Raw genomic sequence first — 14,676 nt, 5'->3', positions numbered from 1 at the left:
AGAGGCTCTTGTCTTCATCAACATGGGGACAAGGTGCTTTGCCATGGGGTCCCACCTGGCCAGCCAGGCTGCATGTTCAGATTAAGGGTCTGTATGCATTTTGGGGAACTCTAAGCAATTATTGTTTTATTCTTGCTGTGGGATGTGCTACACCAAAAGTGAGATTTAGAGCTTGTTTAAACTTGGTTTGAAGTTACATAGTTAGTCGGGTTGAATAAAGACCATCCAGTTCAACCAATAATAAAAAAACAACTGTATACAATCCCATATACACAATTCTATACCCACAGTTGATCCAGAGGAAGGCGAAAAAGCATGATCCAATTTGCTACAGCAGGGGAACAAAATTCCTTCCAGATCCCCCGAGAGGCAGTCGGATATTCCCTGGATCAACTGTGCCTACAAATGTCAGTACCCAGATATATTATGTACATTTAGGAAAGAATCCAGGCCTTTTTTAAAGCAATCTAGTATAGACATGTGTACTGCCAAAAAATGTGTTAGTTTTCCTTTCATTCTTTTTTTTTCTTTTTGGGTCATTCGTTATGATCGCAATTCGTAAATTCGTACATTCGTAAATTTAGAAATTCGTACATTAGAAAATTCATATATTCGTAAATTCGTACGAACATAAATTAGAAAATGTAGAACTTTGGAAATTCGAAAATCCGAAAATCTGAAATAGTAAATAACTATTAAATTATAGATATTGTAATTTCTTTTCAATTTTGGCTGTCAGTGAATGTAACAAATACGAATTTATCTGAAGTTACGAATTATCAAAAATAACGAATGCCGCATCTAAACAAATAGAACAAAACAAATGAATAATAAATAATAATAATACTTTTTTTATTATTATTGTTATTTATTATTATTAATTAATTACATTCCATTTGAATTTGTTATTTCGGATAATTCGTAACTTCGAAGAAATTTGTATTTGTTACGTTCATTAACAGCCAAAATTGCAAAGGAAATTCCAATACCTATAATTTAATAGTTAGTAATAGTTAAGTTATTATTAGTTAATTATTTTTTAGATTTCCGAATTTACAAATTTACGAATGTACGAATTTACGAATGCATGAATGTACGAATTTAAGAATTTACGAATGTACGAATTTATGAATGTGCGAATGTATGAATTTACGAATGTGCGAATGTACGAATTTACGAACGTGCGAATGTACGAATTTAGAAATGTGTGAATGTATGAATTTACAAATTTTCGAATATTTGAATTTATGAAAATTCGGAAAAATGTGTTAAACGGGTCTTCCCAGCAACAGCACATAATAAGAGTGGTGCGCTGTGATGTAAGGGAGGGTGGGGGACTCTTGACCCCTGATGTGGGGGGGGGTGGGATGCTCTGATCAGCTAGACCAGTGATGGCAAACCTATGACACGCGTAGCCATTTGGGGTGACACGCACAGGATTTAATGCGCTTCATCCTTGGCTCCTGCACGGCCGCCGAGGATGAAAGAATCTGTGCTGAAGGAACGGGGGGGCGGGACATGCGATTTCCCCCGCCCACACTCACTTACTGTATCGCCGCCGCCCCTTTCTGAGCGCAGGGGCTGCTGGTAAGGCGTGCGTGCCGTGCGCACACACGTCATCAGCGCGGCGAGGGAGGACCCGCAGGAGAGGAACGCGGGAACAGTGCGCGCCTCTCTCCAGTCAGGCCGGCACAGACTCCAGGGACTGCCGGTTACGACCGCACCACAGCAGGGAACAGCGGAGTGCCAAGGGGAACTGTGAGCGCCATTAGCAGCAACTATTGGGGTGCCATGGACTTGTGATTGCCCACAATAACTGAGATAAGTGAGGGGGAGTTTGTGTTAGCCAATTAGGGGTTAACTAGCCTAACAAGCTATCTATAAATCTGCTGTCACTGGCCCACTGATGGAGCACCCAAAAAATAAAAAACAAAGGTTAAGTAAAGGGAATGGTAGTAGCAGTGGCCGATCCTTTCAAGAGACATGGAGCGAGATGTATGGCATTATAGAAAAAAATGGCAGATCATTTTGCGTTCTATGTACTGAAACGGTAGTAAGCAGAACGTGGAATATAAATAGACATTTTGAAACTAATCATTCCCAGCTCTTGGAAAAACGTGAGGATGAAAGGAGGGAATACATTTCCAGGAAGCTACACCTTTATAAGAGCCAATCTAACTCCATCCTTAAATTTATAAAATGCTCTACAAATTTAAACTCTGCAAGTTTGAGCATTGCTCACTCCATAGCTCAGCATGCAAAAGCGCTTAATGAGGGAGAATTTATTAAAGAAACTCTCCTAAGATGTGCGCCAGTTCTATTTCACGATATGTAGAATAAAGATGCAATTATTAAGAGAATATCTGAGTTACCACTCAGTAGAAATATCATAAAAGACCGAATAATGAGACTGAACACAAACGTACAACAGCAATTAAATTATACCCCTCTCTGGCTGGGGTTGGGTGACTATCATATGCCCAACGTCATTCATTTCCCTTATGGCAGGGACATTGTTTATTTATTGTTTATTCATTTTTACATCTTCCAAGTGATGTTCAGAATTATTTGCTAAGTTCTGTCTGAGTCGGGAAGTTACGTAAATGACATTACATATACAAACATCTGAAATCTGCCAGCTTCCTCCTCTCCTTCCCTCTAGATCCCCTTCTGGCTGAGTTTGGGTCACACATCATTTGTATAAGGTCACATATTTCCTACATCGTTGTCCCATTGTTTATTCATTTTTCATCATAAAGGAAAGGACTAAGAAGTTTGGCCATGTTTGAGTTGGGGAACTGGCTCAGTATTGACATAAAAGATTAACGAGTACAAACATTTGCTAATTTCCCTGATAATGATTATGAATGATCTATCAGAAATACAATTATTGTCATAAGTATTGGGACACCTGCCTTTACATGCAGATAAACTTTAATGGCATCCCAGTCTCGTAGGGTTTAATATTGAGTTGGCCCACCCTTTACAGCTATAACAGTTTAACCACTTTCAGATTGGACCATTTTGCTGGTCAAAGACCAGACCACTTTTTGCGATTCCGCACTGCGTGGGTTTAACTGACAATTGCGCGGTCGTGCGACGTGGCTCCCAAACAAAATTGACGTCCTTTTTTTTCCCACAAATAGAGCTTTCTTTTGGTGGTATTTGATCACCCCTGCAGTTTTTATTTTTTGCGCTATAAACAAAAATAGAGCGACAATTTTGAAAAAAACGCATTATTTTTTACTTTTTGTTATAATAAATATCCCCCAAAAATATATAAAAAAACATTTTTTTCCTTCAGTTTAGGCCGATACGTATTCTTCTACATATTTTTGGTAAAAAAAATCACAATAAGCGATTATTGATTGGTTTGCGCAAAAGTTATAGCGTTTACAAAATAGGGATAGTTGTATAGCATTTTTATTAATATTTTTTTATTATTTTTTTTTTTACTAGTAATGGCGGCAATCAGCGATTTTTATTGTGACTGCGACATTGTGGGGGATCCATCGGACATTTTTGGGACCATTGTCATTTATACAGTAATCACTGCTATATAAATGCAGTGATTCCTGTGTAAATGACACTGGCAGTGAAGGGGTTAACCAGCGTTTGGCAGTGTAGGGGTTAAGTGTTCCTAGGGGTGTGTTACTAACTGTGGGGGGGTTGGGCTTTCATTTAGTGAACACTGATCTCTGCTCCGCTCCAATCACATGGAGCAGAGATCAGCGTCACTAGTTACTAGGCAGAATGGAGAAATGATGTTTACACGGCATTTCCTCCATTCAGCCGTCCCGTGAGACGATCGCGGGGATGCCTGCGGCGATCGAGTCCGCGGGTCCCGCGACCGGACTCACGGGGGTCCCGACCAGCGCGGGAGCGCGCCGCCAGCAGCACGCTCCCGATGGCAGTACGGCATTGAATATTGGATGTACATGTACGCCAATATGCCTGCCCATGCCATTCTGTCGATGTACCTCGTCGTGCGCTGGTCGGGAAGTGGTTAAACTCTTCTGGGAAGGCTGTCCACAAGCTTTAGGAGTGTGTCTTTGGGAATGTTCGACCATTCTTCCAGAAGAGCATTTGTGAGGTCAGATACTGATAAAGAATGAGAAGTCCTGGCTCGCAGTCAGCCCAAAAGTGTTGAGGTCAGGACTGTCAAGTTCCCCCATCCCAAACTCGCTCATCCATGTTTTTATGGACCTTGCTTTGTGCACTGGTCCAAATCATTTGGAGAAGGGGGGAGGATTATGGTGTGGGGTTGTTTTTCAGGGGTTGGGCTTGGCCCCTTAGTTCCAGTGAAGGGAACTCTTAAGGTGTCAGCATACCAAGGCATTTTGGACAATTTCATGCTCCCAACTATGTAGGGACAGTTTGGGGATGAACCCTTCCTGTTCCAACATGACTACTCACCAGTGCACAAATCAAGGTCCATAAAGACATGGATGAGTGAGTTTGGGGTGAAGAAACTTTATTGGCCTGCACAGAGTCCTGACCTCATCCTGATAGAACACCTTTGGGATGAATTAGAGCGGAGACTGCCAGTCAGGCCTTCTCATCCAACATCAGTGCCTGACCTCACAAATGCACTTCTGGAGGAATGGTCAAACATTCCCATAGACACATTCCTAACCCTTGTGGACAACCTTCCCAGAAGAGTTGAAGCTGTTATAGCTGCAAAGGGTGGGCCAACTCAATATTGAACCCTATGAACTAAGACTGGGATGCCATTAAAGTTCATGTGCGTAAAACCAAATGCCTGTAAGACTTCACCCTATACAATTTCTGCCTCCATGCTGCCAAACAAGCCTACTTTGTCTCTCTTATGCCGCGTACACACGTAACAGACTATCCGCGGACTTAGTCTGGTGGACCTTCCGCCGGACTGTCCGCCAGACTTTCCGAACGAGCTACTTGCCCACACACATTACTTTTGCGGTGGACTAGGTACGGCGGACTAAGTTCGCCGGACTATCCTTCGTACTTTTGAAATGAACGGACTCACCCACACACGCGGAGGAAAGTCCGCTCATTTTGAGCGCGTCTCCAGGTAGCCGGGACCAGCGAAGGAGGCTTCGTTGGCCCCGTCACCTGGTATAGACTTACCCTACACTGAAAAAACGTCGTGGGGGTCCCCCCCAGGTCCATATCAGACCCTTATCCGAGCACGCTACCCGGCCGGCCAGGAAAGGGGGTGGGGAGGAGCGAGCGCCCCCCCTCCTGAGCCGTACCAGGCCACGTGCCCTCAACATAGGGGGTGCCTTGGGGAAGGGGGGGCCGTGCGGTCCCCCCACCCCAAAGCACCTTGTCCCCATGATGAGGACAAGGGCCTCTTCCCGACAACCCTGGCCGCTGGTTGTCAGGGTCTGTGGGCGGGGGGGCTTATCGGAATCTGGGAGCCCCCTTTAATAAGGGGGCCCCCGGATCCCGGCCCCCCACCCTATGTGAAGGAGTATGGGATACAATGTACCCCTACCCATTCACCTGTGAAAAAAATGTAAAAAAAACACAACACAAAGGGTTAAAATAGTTTATTGCACAGCTCCGGGGGTCTTCTTCTGTCTTCGGGGGTCTTCTCGCCGGACTCCTCCGCTATCTTCTGCTAGCTCTTTTACTAACGGAGGAGCCCGGCTTTCTTCTTCGCCGCCGCTCTCTTCTTCTGACTTCGGGGGTCTTGTCCCCCTCTTCGTTACCGCGCCTTCTTCTAGCTCTTTTACAAGCGGTGGCCCGGTCTTCTGTCTCCGCTGCCGCTGTCGCCATCTTCTGTTCTTCTGTTCTTCTCTTCTGGAGATGTTGCCTCGTCGCTGTCTCCACTCACTATGACAGGACATGCGGCATGCGGCGACTTATATAGGGACATCACCGGATGATGTCCCCGCCCATTATGATGTCACAGTCCCAGCATCCTCAGCAAGTCGCTGCACGCCGCGTGTCCTGTCATAGTGACCGGAGACAGCAACGAGGCAACATCTCCAGAAGAGAAGAATAGAAGACGGCGACAGAAGACCGAAGAACCAAAGAGGGGGACAAGACCCCCGAAGTCAGAAGAAGAGGGTGGCGGTGAAGAAGAAAGCCGAGAAGACCCCCGAAGACGGAAGAAGACCCCCGGAGCTGTGCAATAAACTATTTTAACCCTTGTGTGTTGTGTTTTTTTTATTACATTTTTTTCACAGGTGAATGGGTAGGGGTACATTGTACCCCATACTCATTCACATAGGGTGGGGGGCCGGGATCCAGGGGCCCCCTTATTAAAGGGGGCTCACGGATTCTGATAAGCCCCCTGCCCGAAGACCCCGACAACTAACGGCCAGGGTTGTCGGGAAGAGGCTCTTGTCCTCATTAACATGGGGACAAGGTGCTTTGGGGTGGGGGGCCCCCCCTTCCCCAAGGCACCCCCCATGTTGAGGGCACGCAGCCTGGTACGGCTCAGGAGGGGGGCCACTCGCTAGTCCCCACCACCTTTCCTGACCGGTCGGGTAGCGTGCTCGGATAAGGGTCTGATATGGACCTGGGGGGGAACCCCACACTGTTAATTTGGCGTAGGGATTCCCCTTTACGTCCATACAAGGTGACGGGGCCAGCGATGCCTCCTTCGCTGGTCTTGGCTAACTGGAGACGCGCTCAAAATGAGCGGACTTTTCTCCAGGCGGGAAAAGTCTGTTCTTTTCAAAAGTACGGCGGACTGGCACACACACGGCCGTACTGTCCGCTGAAATGCGAGTCCGGCGGAGAGATTGGTGTGCAAAACTCCAATCTTAGTCCGCCGGACTTTTGGGTAAAAAAAGTCAGTCGAAGCCTACACATGGGTGGATTGTCCGGCGGACTTGAGTCTGTCGGACTTTTCCACCAGATTGTTTGATCGTGTGTATGCGGCATTATTAATACTTTGTCATCCAGTCAGCTCTTCTGAACCTTAAACTCTCTGCTTCGTTCCGCGCCCCCTGTGCCCACTAACTCACTCACTACCCAAGAGATTGCCAATCACTTCAAAGACAAGATTGATGCAATTTGTGAGAACACCTCCACTGTGTGTACATCTTCCCCACCCAACATACCTGACCTAACAGCACATTCATCACTCTCCTCTTTTGAATTGGCTACTACTGAAGAGGTTACAAACTTTTCTCAGATGTCCACCTAACCAATTGTCCCTTGGATCCTGTTCCCTCCCAACTGCTACGGTCACCCTCTTCTTCTATCCTATGCTCCCTCACTCACATCTTCAATCTCTCCCTCTCTAGTGGCACCTTCACCTCCCCTCTAAAACATGTACTGATCACTCCCATACTTAAAAAGCCCTCTCTGGACCCCACCAACCTGAACAACTTAAAACCCATCTCATTGCTCCCATTCACCTCTAAACTTCTAGAGCGCTTAGTCTACAACGGTCTTAGCTCCTACCTCAATGGAAATAACCTTTCTTGACCCCTTACAGTCTGGCTTTCGCTCGCAGCATTCCACGGAAACTGCCTTACTAAAACTCACGATTTTCTAACTGCTAAAACCAACAGCCAGTACTCCATACTCCTACTACTTGAACTCTCTGCGGCCTTTGATACTGTTGACCATCTCAATAAACTACATTCCCTTGGCCTCTGAGATTATGCTCTATCCTGGTTCTCTGTCTATCTATCACAGAGCTCCTTCAGTGTCACCTACAACTCTGTCTCCTCCTCTCCATTGCCCCTTTCTGTGGGGGTCCCCCAAGACTCTGTTCTTGGACCCCTTCTCTTCTCTAGCTACACCTCCTCCCTTGGTCACTTGATAACCGCCCACGGCTTCCAATACCACTTACACACCAATGACACTCAAATCTGTCTGTCTACTCCTCACCTCACTCCTTCAGTCTCCTCTCCCTAAAACGGAGTTACATGACTCTTCCATCAAAATCAACAATGCAACTATCAGTCCCTCCCCTCACGCCAGGGGACTCGGTGTAATCCTAGACTCTGACTTGTCATTTCAGCGTCAAGTCCAATCGTTGTCAAAAGCTTGTAGAATTCACCTCCATAACATCTCAAAAATCGCCCCATTTTAACAAATGAAACCACCAAGCTCCTCATTCACTCCCTCGTTATCTCTGGTCTTGACTATTGCAACTCCCTTCTCATTGGCCTGCCTCTCCATAGGCTCCTCCCCTCTTCAGTCTATCATGAATGCTGCTGCCAGACATATCCACCTTACCAACTGCTCAGTGTCTGCCAACCCTCTCCTCCAATCCCTACACTGGCTCCAAATCACCCAGCGAATTAAATTCAAAATACTAACCACAACATACAAAGCCGTTCACAACTCTGACCCGAGCTACATCACCAATCTTGTCTCCAAATACCACCCAAATTTTCCCCTCCGCTCTTCTCAAGACCTCCTACTCTCAAGCTCTCTCATCTCCTCCTCCCATGCTCATCTCCAGGATTTCTCCAGAGCCTCTCCCATCCTCTGGAACTCGCTATCTCCACCGGTCCAGCTATACCCTACTCTTGCTGCCTTCAGGGGATCCCTGAAAACTCATCTCTTTGGCAAAGGCAGTCACATCTTCAACTAATCTCCTACCACTTCCATCAGCTCATTCCCCACAGTTAAAATGTTTTGTGACACCTGCCCCACCCTATTAGATTGTAACCTCTTCTGAGCAGGACCCTCTTAATCCTATTGTATTATAATTGTATCGTCTATCTGTAAAGCACTGTGTAAACTGTTGGCGCTATATAAATCCTGTATAGTAATTATAATGTGCGTGTAAAGGCAGGTGTCCCAATACTTTTGGTAATATAGTGTATATGTAAATTTTTGCAAACCCAAATGCCAATAAAAACTCATTGTTTCTGCATTTGCCAAGGTTGTGAAATTGTTTTTGACTAGGAAGTGTTTTGTTGAAGTGGAGCTTCATATAAAGATTTTGTTTTTGGATATAGAGGGACAAATCAACAGATTCACTTTAACCACTTCCCACCCGGCCTATAGCAGATTTATGGCCGGGTGGTGGTTCAGTTATCCTGACTGGGCGTCATATGATGTCCAGCAGGATAACATGTCGGTGGCGCGCAGTGCGATGATCGGCGTCTTACTCTGACACACCGCATCTCCAATCGTGGTAAGGAGTCTCTGACAGAGACAATCAGAGCTGATCACCGCGTGAACCAGGAGGATCCTGTAAACGTCTTTTCTTGGTTGCGCTGACAGGGAGAGCCGATCGGTGGTCCCTCAGCACACTGATTATCAGCACAGCCCCCATCAGATGTGCCCATCAGCTGCCAATCAGTTCTCAACAGCTGCTAGTCAGTGCCCCCTCAATTATGTCTCTCAGTGCCAATCAGTGCCTACCACAGTGCCAATCAGGGTTCACCACAATGCCAATCAGTGCCCATCAAAGTTCCCAGCAGTAACACCTGTCAGTACCTGTACCTGTCACCTGTCATCAGTGCTGCTCATCAGTGCCATCTGTCAGTGTCCATCAGTGCCACCAGTCAGTGCCCATCAGTGCCACATATCAGTGCCCAGCAGTAACACCTGTCAGTACCTGTACCTGTCACCTGTCATCAGTGCTGCTCATCAGTGCCATCTGTCAGTGCCCATCAGTGCCCAGCAGTAACACCTGTCAGTACCTGTACCTGTCACCTGTCATCAGTGCTGCTCATCAGTGCCATCTGTCAGTGCCAATCAGTGCCACCGGTCATTGCCCATCAGTGCTGCATATCAGTGCCGTCTATCAGTACCCATCAATTCTACAAATCAGTGCCTATCAGTGCCAACTCATCAGTGTCCATCAGTGCCGCCTCATCAGTGCCCATCAGTGAAGGAGAAAACAACATTTTCTGACAGAAACTAAGAACAACATTTTTTTTTTTTTAAATTTCGGTCTTTTTTAGTTTGTTTAGCAAAATGTAAAAACCACAGAGGTGATCTAATACCACCAAGCAAACCTCTATTTGTGGGAAGAAAATGATAAAAATGTAGTTTGGGCACAGTGTTGCATGACTGTGCAATTGTCATTCAAAGTGCAACAGCTCTGAAAGACATTGGAATCCATGGGGATGACCCCCCCCCATATAGATCAGGGGGTGGGACACATGGTAGACGGGCCGCCACTGGTAAAAGCTCTGCTGTACAGGGACTGCAAGAGGCTGATTCCAAGCCAAATTCATTGCATTTAAAATTGTATTCGTTAAAACAGAGGATGTGTCTTTTCTGTCTACCTGGAGTTCAGCTGTAATGCTTACTTATCACCTATTTGAAAAAATAAAACTTGTATTATCTTGGCATATTACAATGTTTTAATAGCTACCCGGTATAATGAATAATCATTTAGCACTTAAGCAAATTCCTTTCCGGATTTCCGTGTTTGACTTATTTTTATTGTCTTGAGAAAAACAAAACTTGTTTTAACAACTTGACCTCCAGGAAGATTTACCCCTTCATAACCAGGCCGTTTTTTGCAATACGGCAATGAAATTGATGTCCTTTTTTTCCCCCACAAATAGAGCTTTCTTTTGGTGGTATTTTATCACCTCTGGGGTTTTTTATTTTCTGCACTATAAGCGAAAAAAGATCTAAAAAAAAACAAAAAAAAACAATATTTTTTACTTTCTGCTATAAAACATACCCAATAAAAAATGTAAAAAAAAATCTAATTTCTTCAGAAATGTAGGCCAATTTGTATTAAAAAAATCCCAATAAGCGTATATATTATTATTATTATACACGATTTATATAGCACCAACAGTTTACGCTGCCCTTTACAATGTATAGGGGGGACCAGAGGCGGCTCTCTAATTAGGCAAATTAGGCGATTGCCTAAGGCCCCGCAGTCTCAAGGGCCTCGCAATCGAGTAATTTGCCTGTAAACAATCCGGTGGCAGCAAGTGCGGGGAGCGGGACAGTAGAGTCCTCTAGGTGGCGCAGCGGCTGGATGACAGACGGCATGAGGGCGGCATGTCCATGTGTGACCCGCACTTGAGCTTCTCTCTTGTGCCGCTCACCAGACCTCTCCTCCGCACCTGCCTCCTATTTGGTTCTGGAGTCGGAGCGGGGTGTTTCTGAAAAACTACCCAGCTGGATAGTCCCACCATGAGTGTGAAGAGGGAGGAACTCTTATGCTGCCGACCAGAGCAAAGGTGAGTGCCCATGCCGTGCAGCCTTCCCTGTGTGCCTGAATAGGAGGAGCGGTGGGGAGACTGCACATAGATAGTGGAATTGATTTTTACATATTAATCCATACAGCCGCTGAATGTCTGCAGGGAGGAGAGGAGGAGAAGGGATCATTCAGCGGTTGCATGAAGGAATATGGAAAAATCAATTCCACTATCTATGTGCAGTCTCCCCACCGCTCCTCCTATCTAACTTTTTCTGCATCCCCCGTTCTCTCCGGCCCCTCCTTGTGCTCCCTGGCTCCGCCCCTCCTTGCGCTCCCTGGCCCCGCCCCTCCAGCTCTCCAGCCCCATTTGTGCTCCCTGGCTCCGCCCCTTCTTGTACTCCCTTTCTCCATGCCTCCTGCTCTTCAGCCCCTCCCTTTGCTCCCTGGCTCCGCCCCTCCTGCTCTCCAGCCAATTCTTGTCCTCCCTGGCTCCACCCCCATTTTGCCAGCACCCCCTGCTCTCCAATTCTTTCTGCTTCCCCTCTCAAGCTCCCCCCCAGCACTCTCCACCCCCCACCCTTAGCACTATCTGGCCCCCAGCACTCTCCACCCTACACCCCCTGCGACTCTCTCTTGCCCCCATCACTCTCCACCTTCCACCCCCAGCACTCTCTGGCCCCCAGCACTCTCCAGCCCCCACCCCCAGCACTCTCTGGACCCCAGCACTCTCCACCCCCACCCCCCAGCACTCTCTGCCCCCCACCCCCCAGTACTCCCCGGCCCCCAGCACTCTCTGTCCCCCACCCCCCAGCATTCTCTGGCCCCCAGCACTCACCAGTCCCCACCCCCCAGCACTCGCCGGTCCCCACCCCCCAGCACTCGCCGGTCCCCACCCCCAGCACTCTCCGGCCCCCACCCCCAGCACTCTCTGGCCCCAGCACTCTCCACCCCCCACCCCCCAGCACTCTCTGCCCCCCACCCCCCAGTACTCCCCGGCCCCCAGCACTCTCTGTCCCCCACCCCCCAGCATTCTCTGGCCCCCAGCACTCACCAGTCCCCACCCCCCAGCACTCGCCGGTCCCCACCCCCCAGCACTCTCCGGTCCCCACCTCCCAGCACTCTCCGGTCCCCACCCCCAGCACTCTCCGGCCCCCACCCCCAGCACTCTCTGGCCCCAGCACTCTCCACCCCCCACCCCCCAGCACTCTCTGCCCCCCACCCCCCAGTACTCCCTGGCCCCCAGCACTCTCCGTCCCCCACCCCCCAGCATTCTCTGGCCCCCAGCACTCACCAGTCCCCACCCCCCAGCACTCGCCGGTCCCCACCCCCCAGCACTCGCCGGTCCCCACCCCCCCAGCACTCGCCGGTCCCCACCCCCAGCACTCAATGGTCCCCACCCCCCAGCACTCTCCGGTCCCCACCCCCCAGCACTCTACAGCTCCTCCCTGCTCTTTTCCCCCCCAGGGACTGCAGACAGGGACAGATCTCTAGATCTCTCTCTCCCCCTTTCCCTCACCCTCTCTTTCTCACCTCCCCCTCTCTCTCTCTTACCCCTCTATCCCCCTCTATCTTTCTCCCCCCTCTCTCTTACCCCCTCTCCCCCTCTCTCCCTCCCCCCTCTCTCTCTTACCCCCCTCTCCCTCCTACCCCCCTCTCTCTCTCTCTCTCTCTCTCTCACCACACTCCTCTCTCTTACCCCTTCTCACCCCTTTCTCACTCCCTTCCCTTCTCTCCATTCCCTCCCTTCTCTCCATTCCCTCCCTTCCCTCCCTTCCCTCCCTTCTCTCCCTTCTCTCCCTTCCCTCCCTTCCCTCCCTTCTCTCCCTTCTCTCCCTTCTCTCCCTTCCCTCCCTTCTCTCCCTTCCCTCCCTTCTCTCCCTTCCCTCCCTTCTCTCCCTTCCCTCCCTTCTCTCCCTTCTATCCCTTCTCTCCCTTCTCTCCCTTCCCTCCCTTCTCTCCCTTCCCTCCCCTCCCTCGCTCTCTCCCCTTCCCCCTCTCTCCCTTCCCCCTCTCTCCCTTCCCTCTATCCCCCCTTCCTTCCCTTCCTCTCTCCCTCCCTCCCTTCCTCTCTCCCCTCCTCCCTCTCTCCGTTCCCTCTATCCCCCCTTCCCTTCCTCCCTCCCTCTCTCCCTCCCTCCCTCTCTCCCTTCCTCCCTCTCTCCCTTGCTTCCCTCCCCTCCTTGCTTCCCTCTCTCCCTTGCTTCCCTCTCTCCCTCCGCTTCCCTCTCTCCCTCCGCTTCCCTCCCTCTCTCCTCCCTCTCCCTTCCTCTCTCCCCCTCCCTTCCCTCCTTCTCTTCTCCCTTCCTTCCCTCTCTATCTCCCTTCCTTCCCTCTCTATCTCCCTTCCTTCCCTCTCTATCTCACTTCCTTCCCTCCCTCTCTGCCTTCCTTGCTTCCCTCTTTCCCTTCCTTCCTTTCCTCTCTCTCCCTTCCCTCCCTCCCTCTCTCCCCTCCCTTCCTTCCCTCTCTCTCCCTTCCCTCTCCCCTCCCTTCCTTCCCTCCCTCTCTCCCCTCCCTCCCTTCCCTCCCTCTCTTCCCTCCCTCTCTCCCTTCCCTCCCTCTCTCCCCTCCCTCCCTTCCCTCCCTCTCTCCCCTCCCTCCCTCTCTCCCCTCCCTCCCTTCCTTTCCTCTCTCCCCTCCCTCCCTTCCTTCCCTCTCTCCCATACCTTCCTTCCCTCCCTCTCTCCCTCCCTATCTCCCTCCCTTCCTTACCTCCCTCTCTCCCCTCCCTTCCTTACCTCCCTCTCTCCCCTCCCTTCCTTCCCTCCCTCTCTCCCCTCCCTTCCCTCCCTCCCTTCCCCTCTCTCCCCTCCCCTCCCTCTCTCCCCTCCCCCCCTCTCTCCCCTTCCCTCCCTTCCCTCCCTCTCTCCCCTCCCTTCCTTCCCTCTCTCCCCTCCCTCCCTCTCTCCCCTCCCCTCCCCTCCCTCCCTCTCTCCCCTTCCTCCCTCTCTCCCCCTCCCTCTCTTCTCCCTTCCTTCCCTCCCTCTCTTCTCCCTTCCTTCCCTCCCTCTCTTCTCCCCTCCCTCTCTCCTCCCTTCCTTCCCTCCCTCTCTTCTCCCTTCCTTCCCTCCCTCTCTCCTTCCCTCTCTCCTCCCTTCCTTCCCTCTCTCCCTTCCTTCCTCTTTCTTCCCCCTTCCTTCCCCCTTCCTTCCCCCTTCCTTCCCTCTTCCTTCCCTCTCCTCCCCTCCCTCTCTCCTCCCTCTCTCTCCCCCACCCCTCCTCTCCTCTTTCCACCTCTCTCTCCCCCTTTTGTGCACCCTTTATCTACCCCTCTCTCACCCCCCTCTCTGCCTCCCTCTCGGTCACCCACTCTCCCTCTCACTCACAATGTCTTTCTCCCCTCCCCCCTCTCTCTCTTTCCCTCCCCCTATCTCTCACAATCTCTCGCTCCCCCTCCCCTCTCTCACCCCTCCTCTCTGTCTCCCTTCCCCTCTCTTGCTCCCCCTGCACTGTGCTGGGATCCCCCCACTCTACTTCCTCTGCGGATGTGGAATGGCTCAGTGACATCTCCTCCCCATTCTCCCAAGACACAGGAAATTCTTAGAGGGGTTGCCACCTTGGTGGGCCCCAGATGTTTTAATGGCTGCATATGTCTGATG

Source organism: Lithobates pipiens, unplaced genomic scaffold, assembly GCF_037356315.1.
Source record: "Lithobates pipiens isolate NorthernLeopardFrog02 unplaced genomic scaffold, aLitPip1_a1.2 Scaffold_1, whole genome shotgun sequence".
Lineage (NCBI taxonomy): Eukaryota > Metazoa > Chordata > Amphibia > Anura > Ranidae > Lithobates > Lithobates pipiens.
This window is presented reverse-complemented; position numbering follows the sequence as displayed.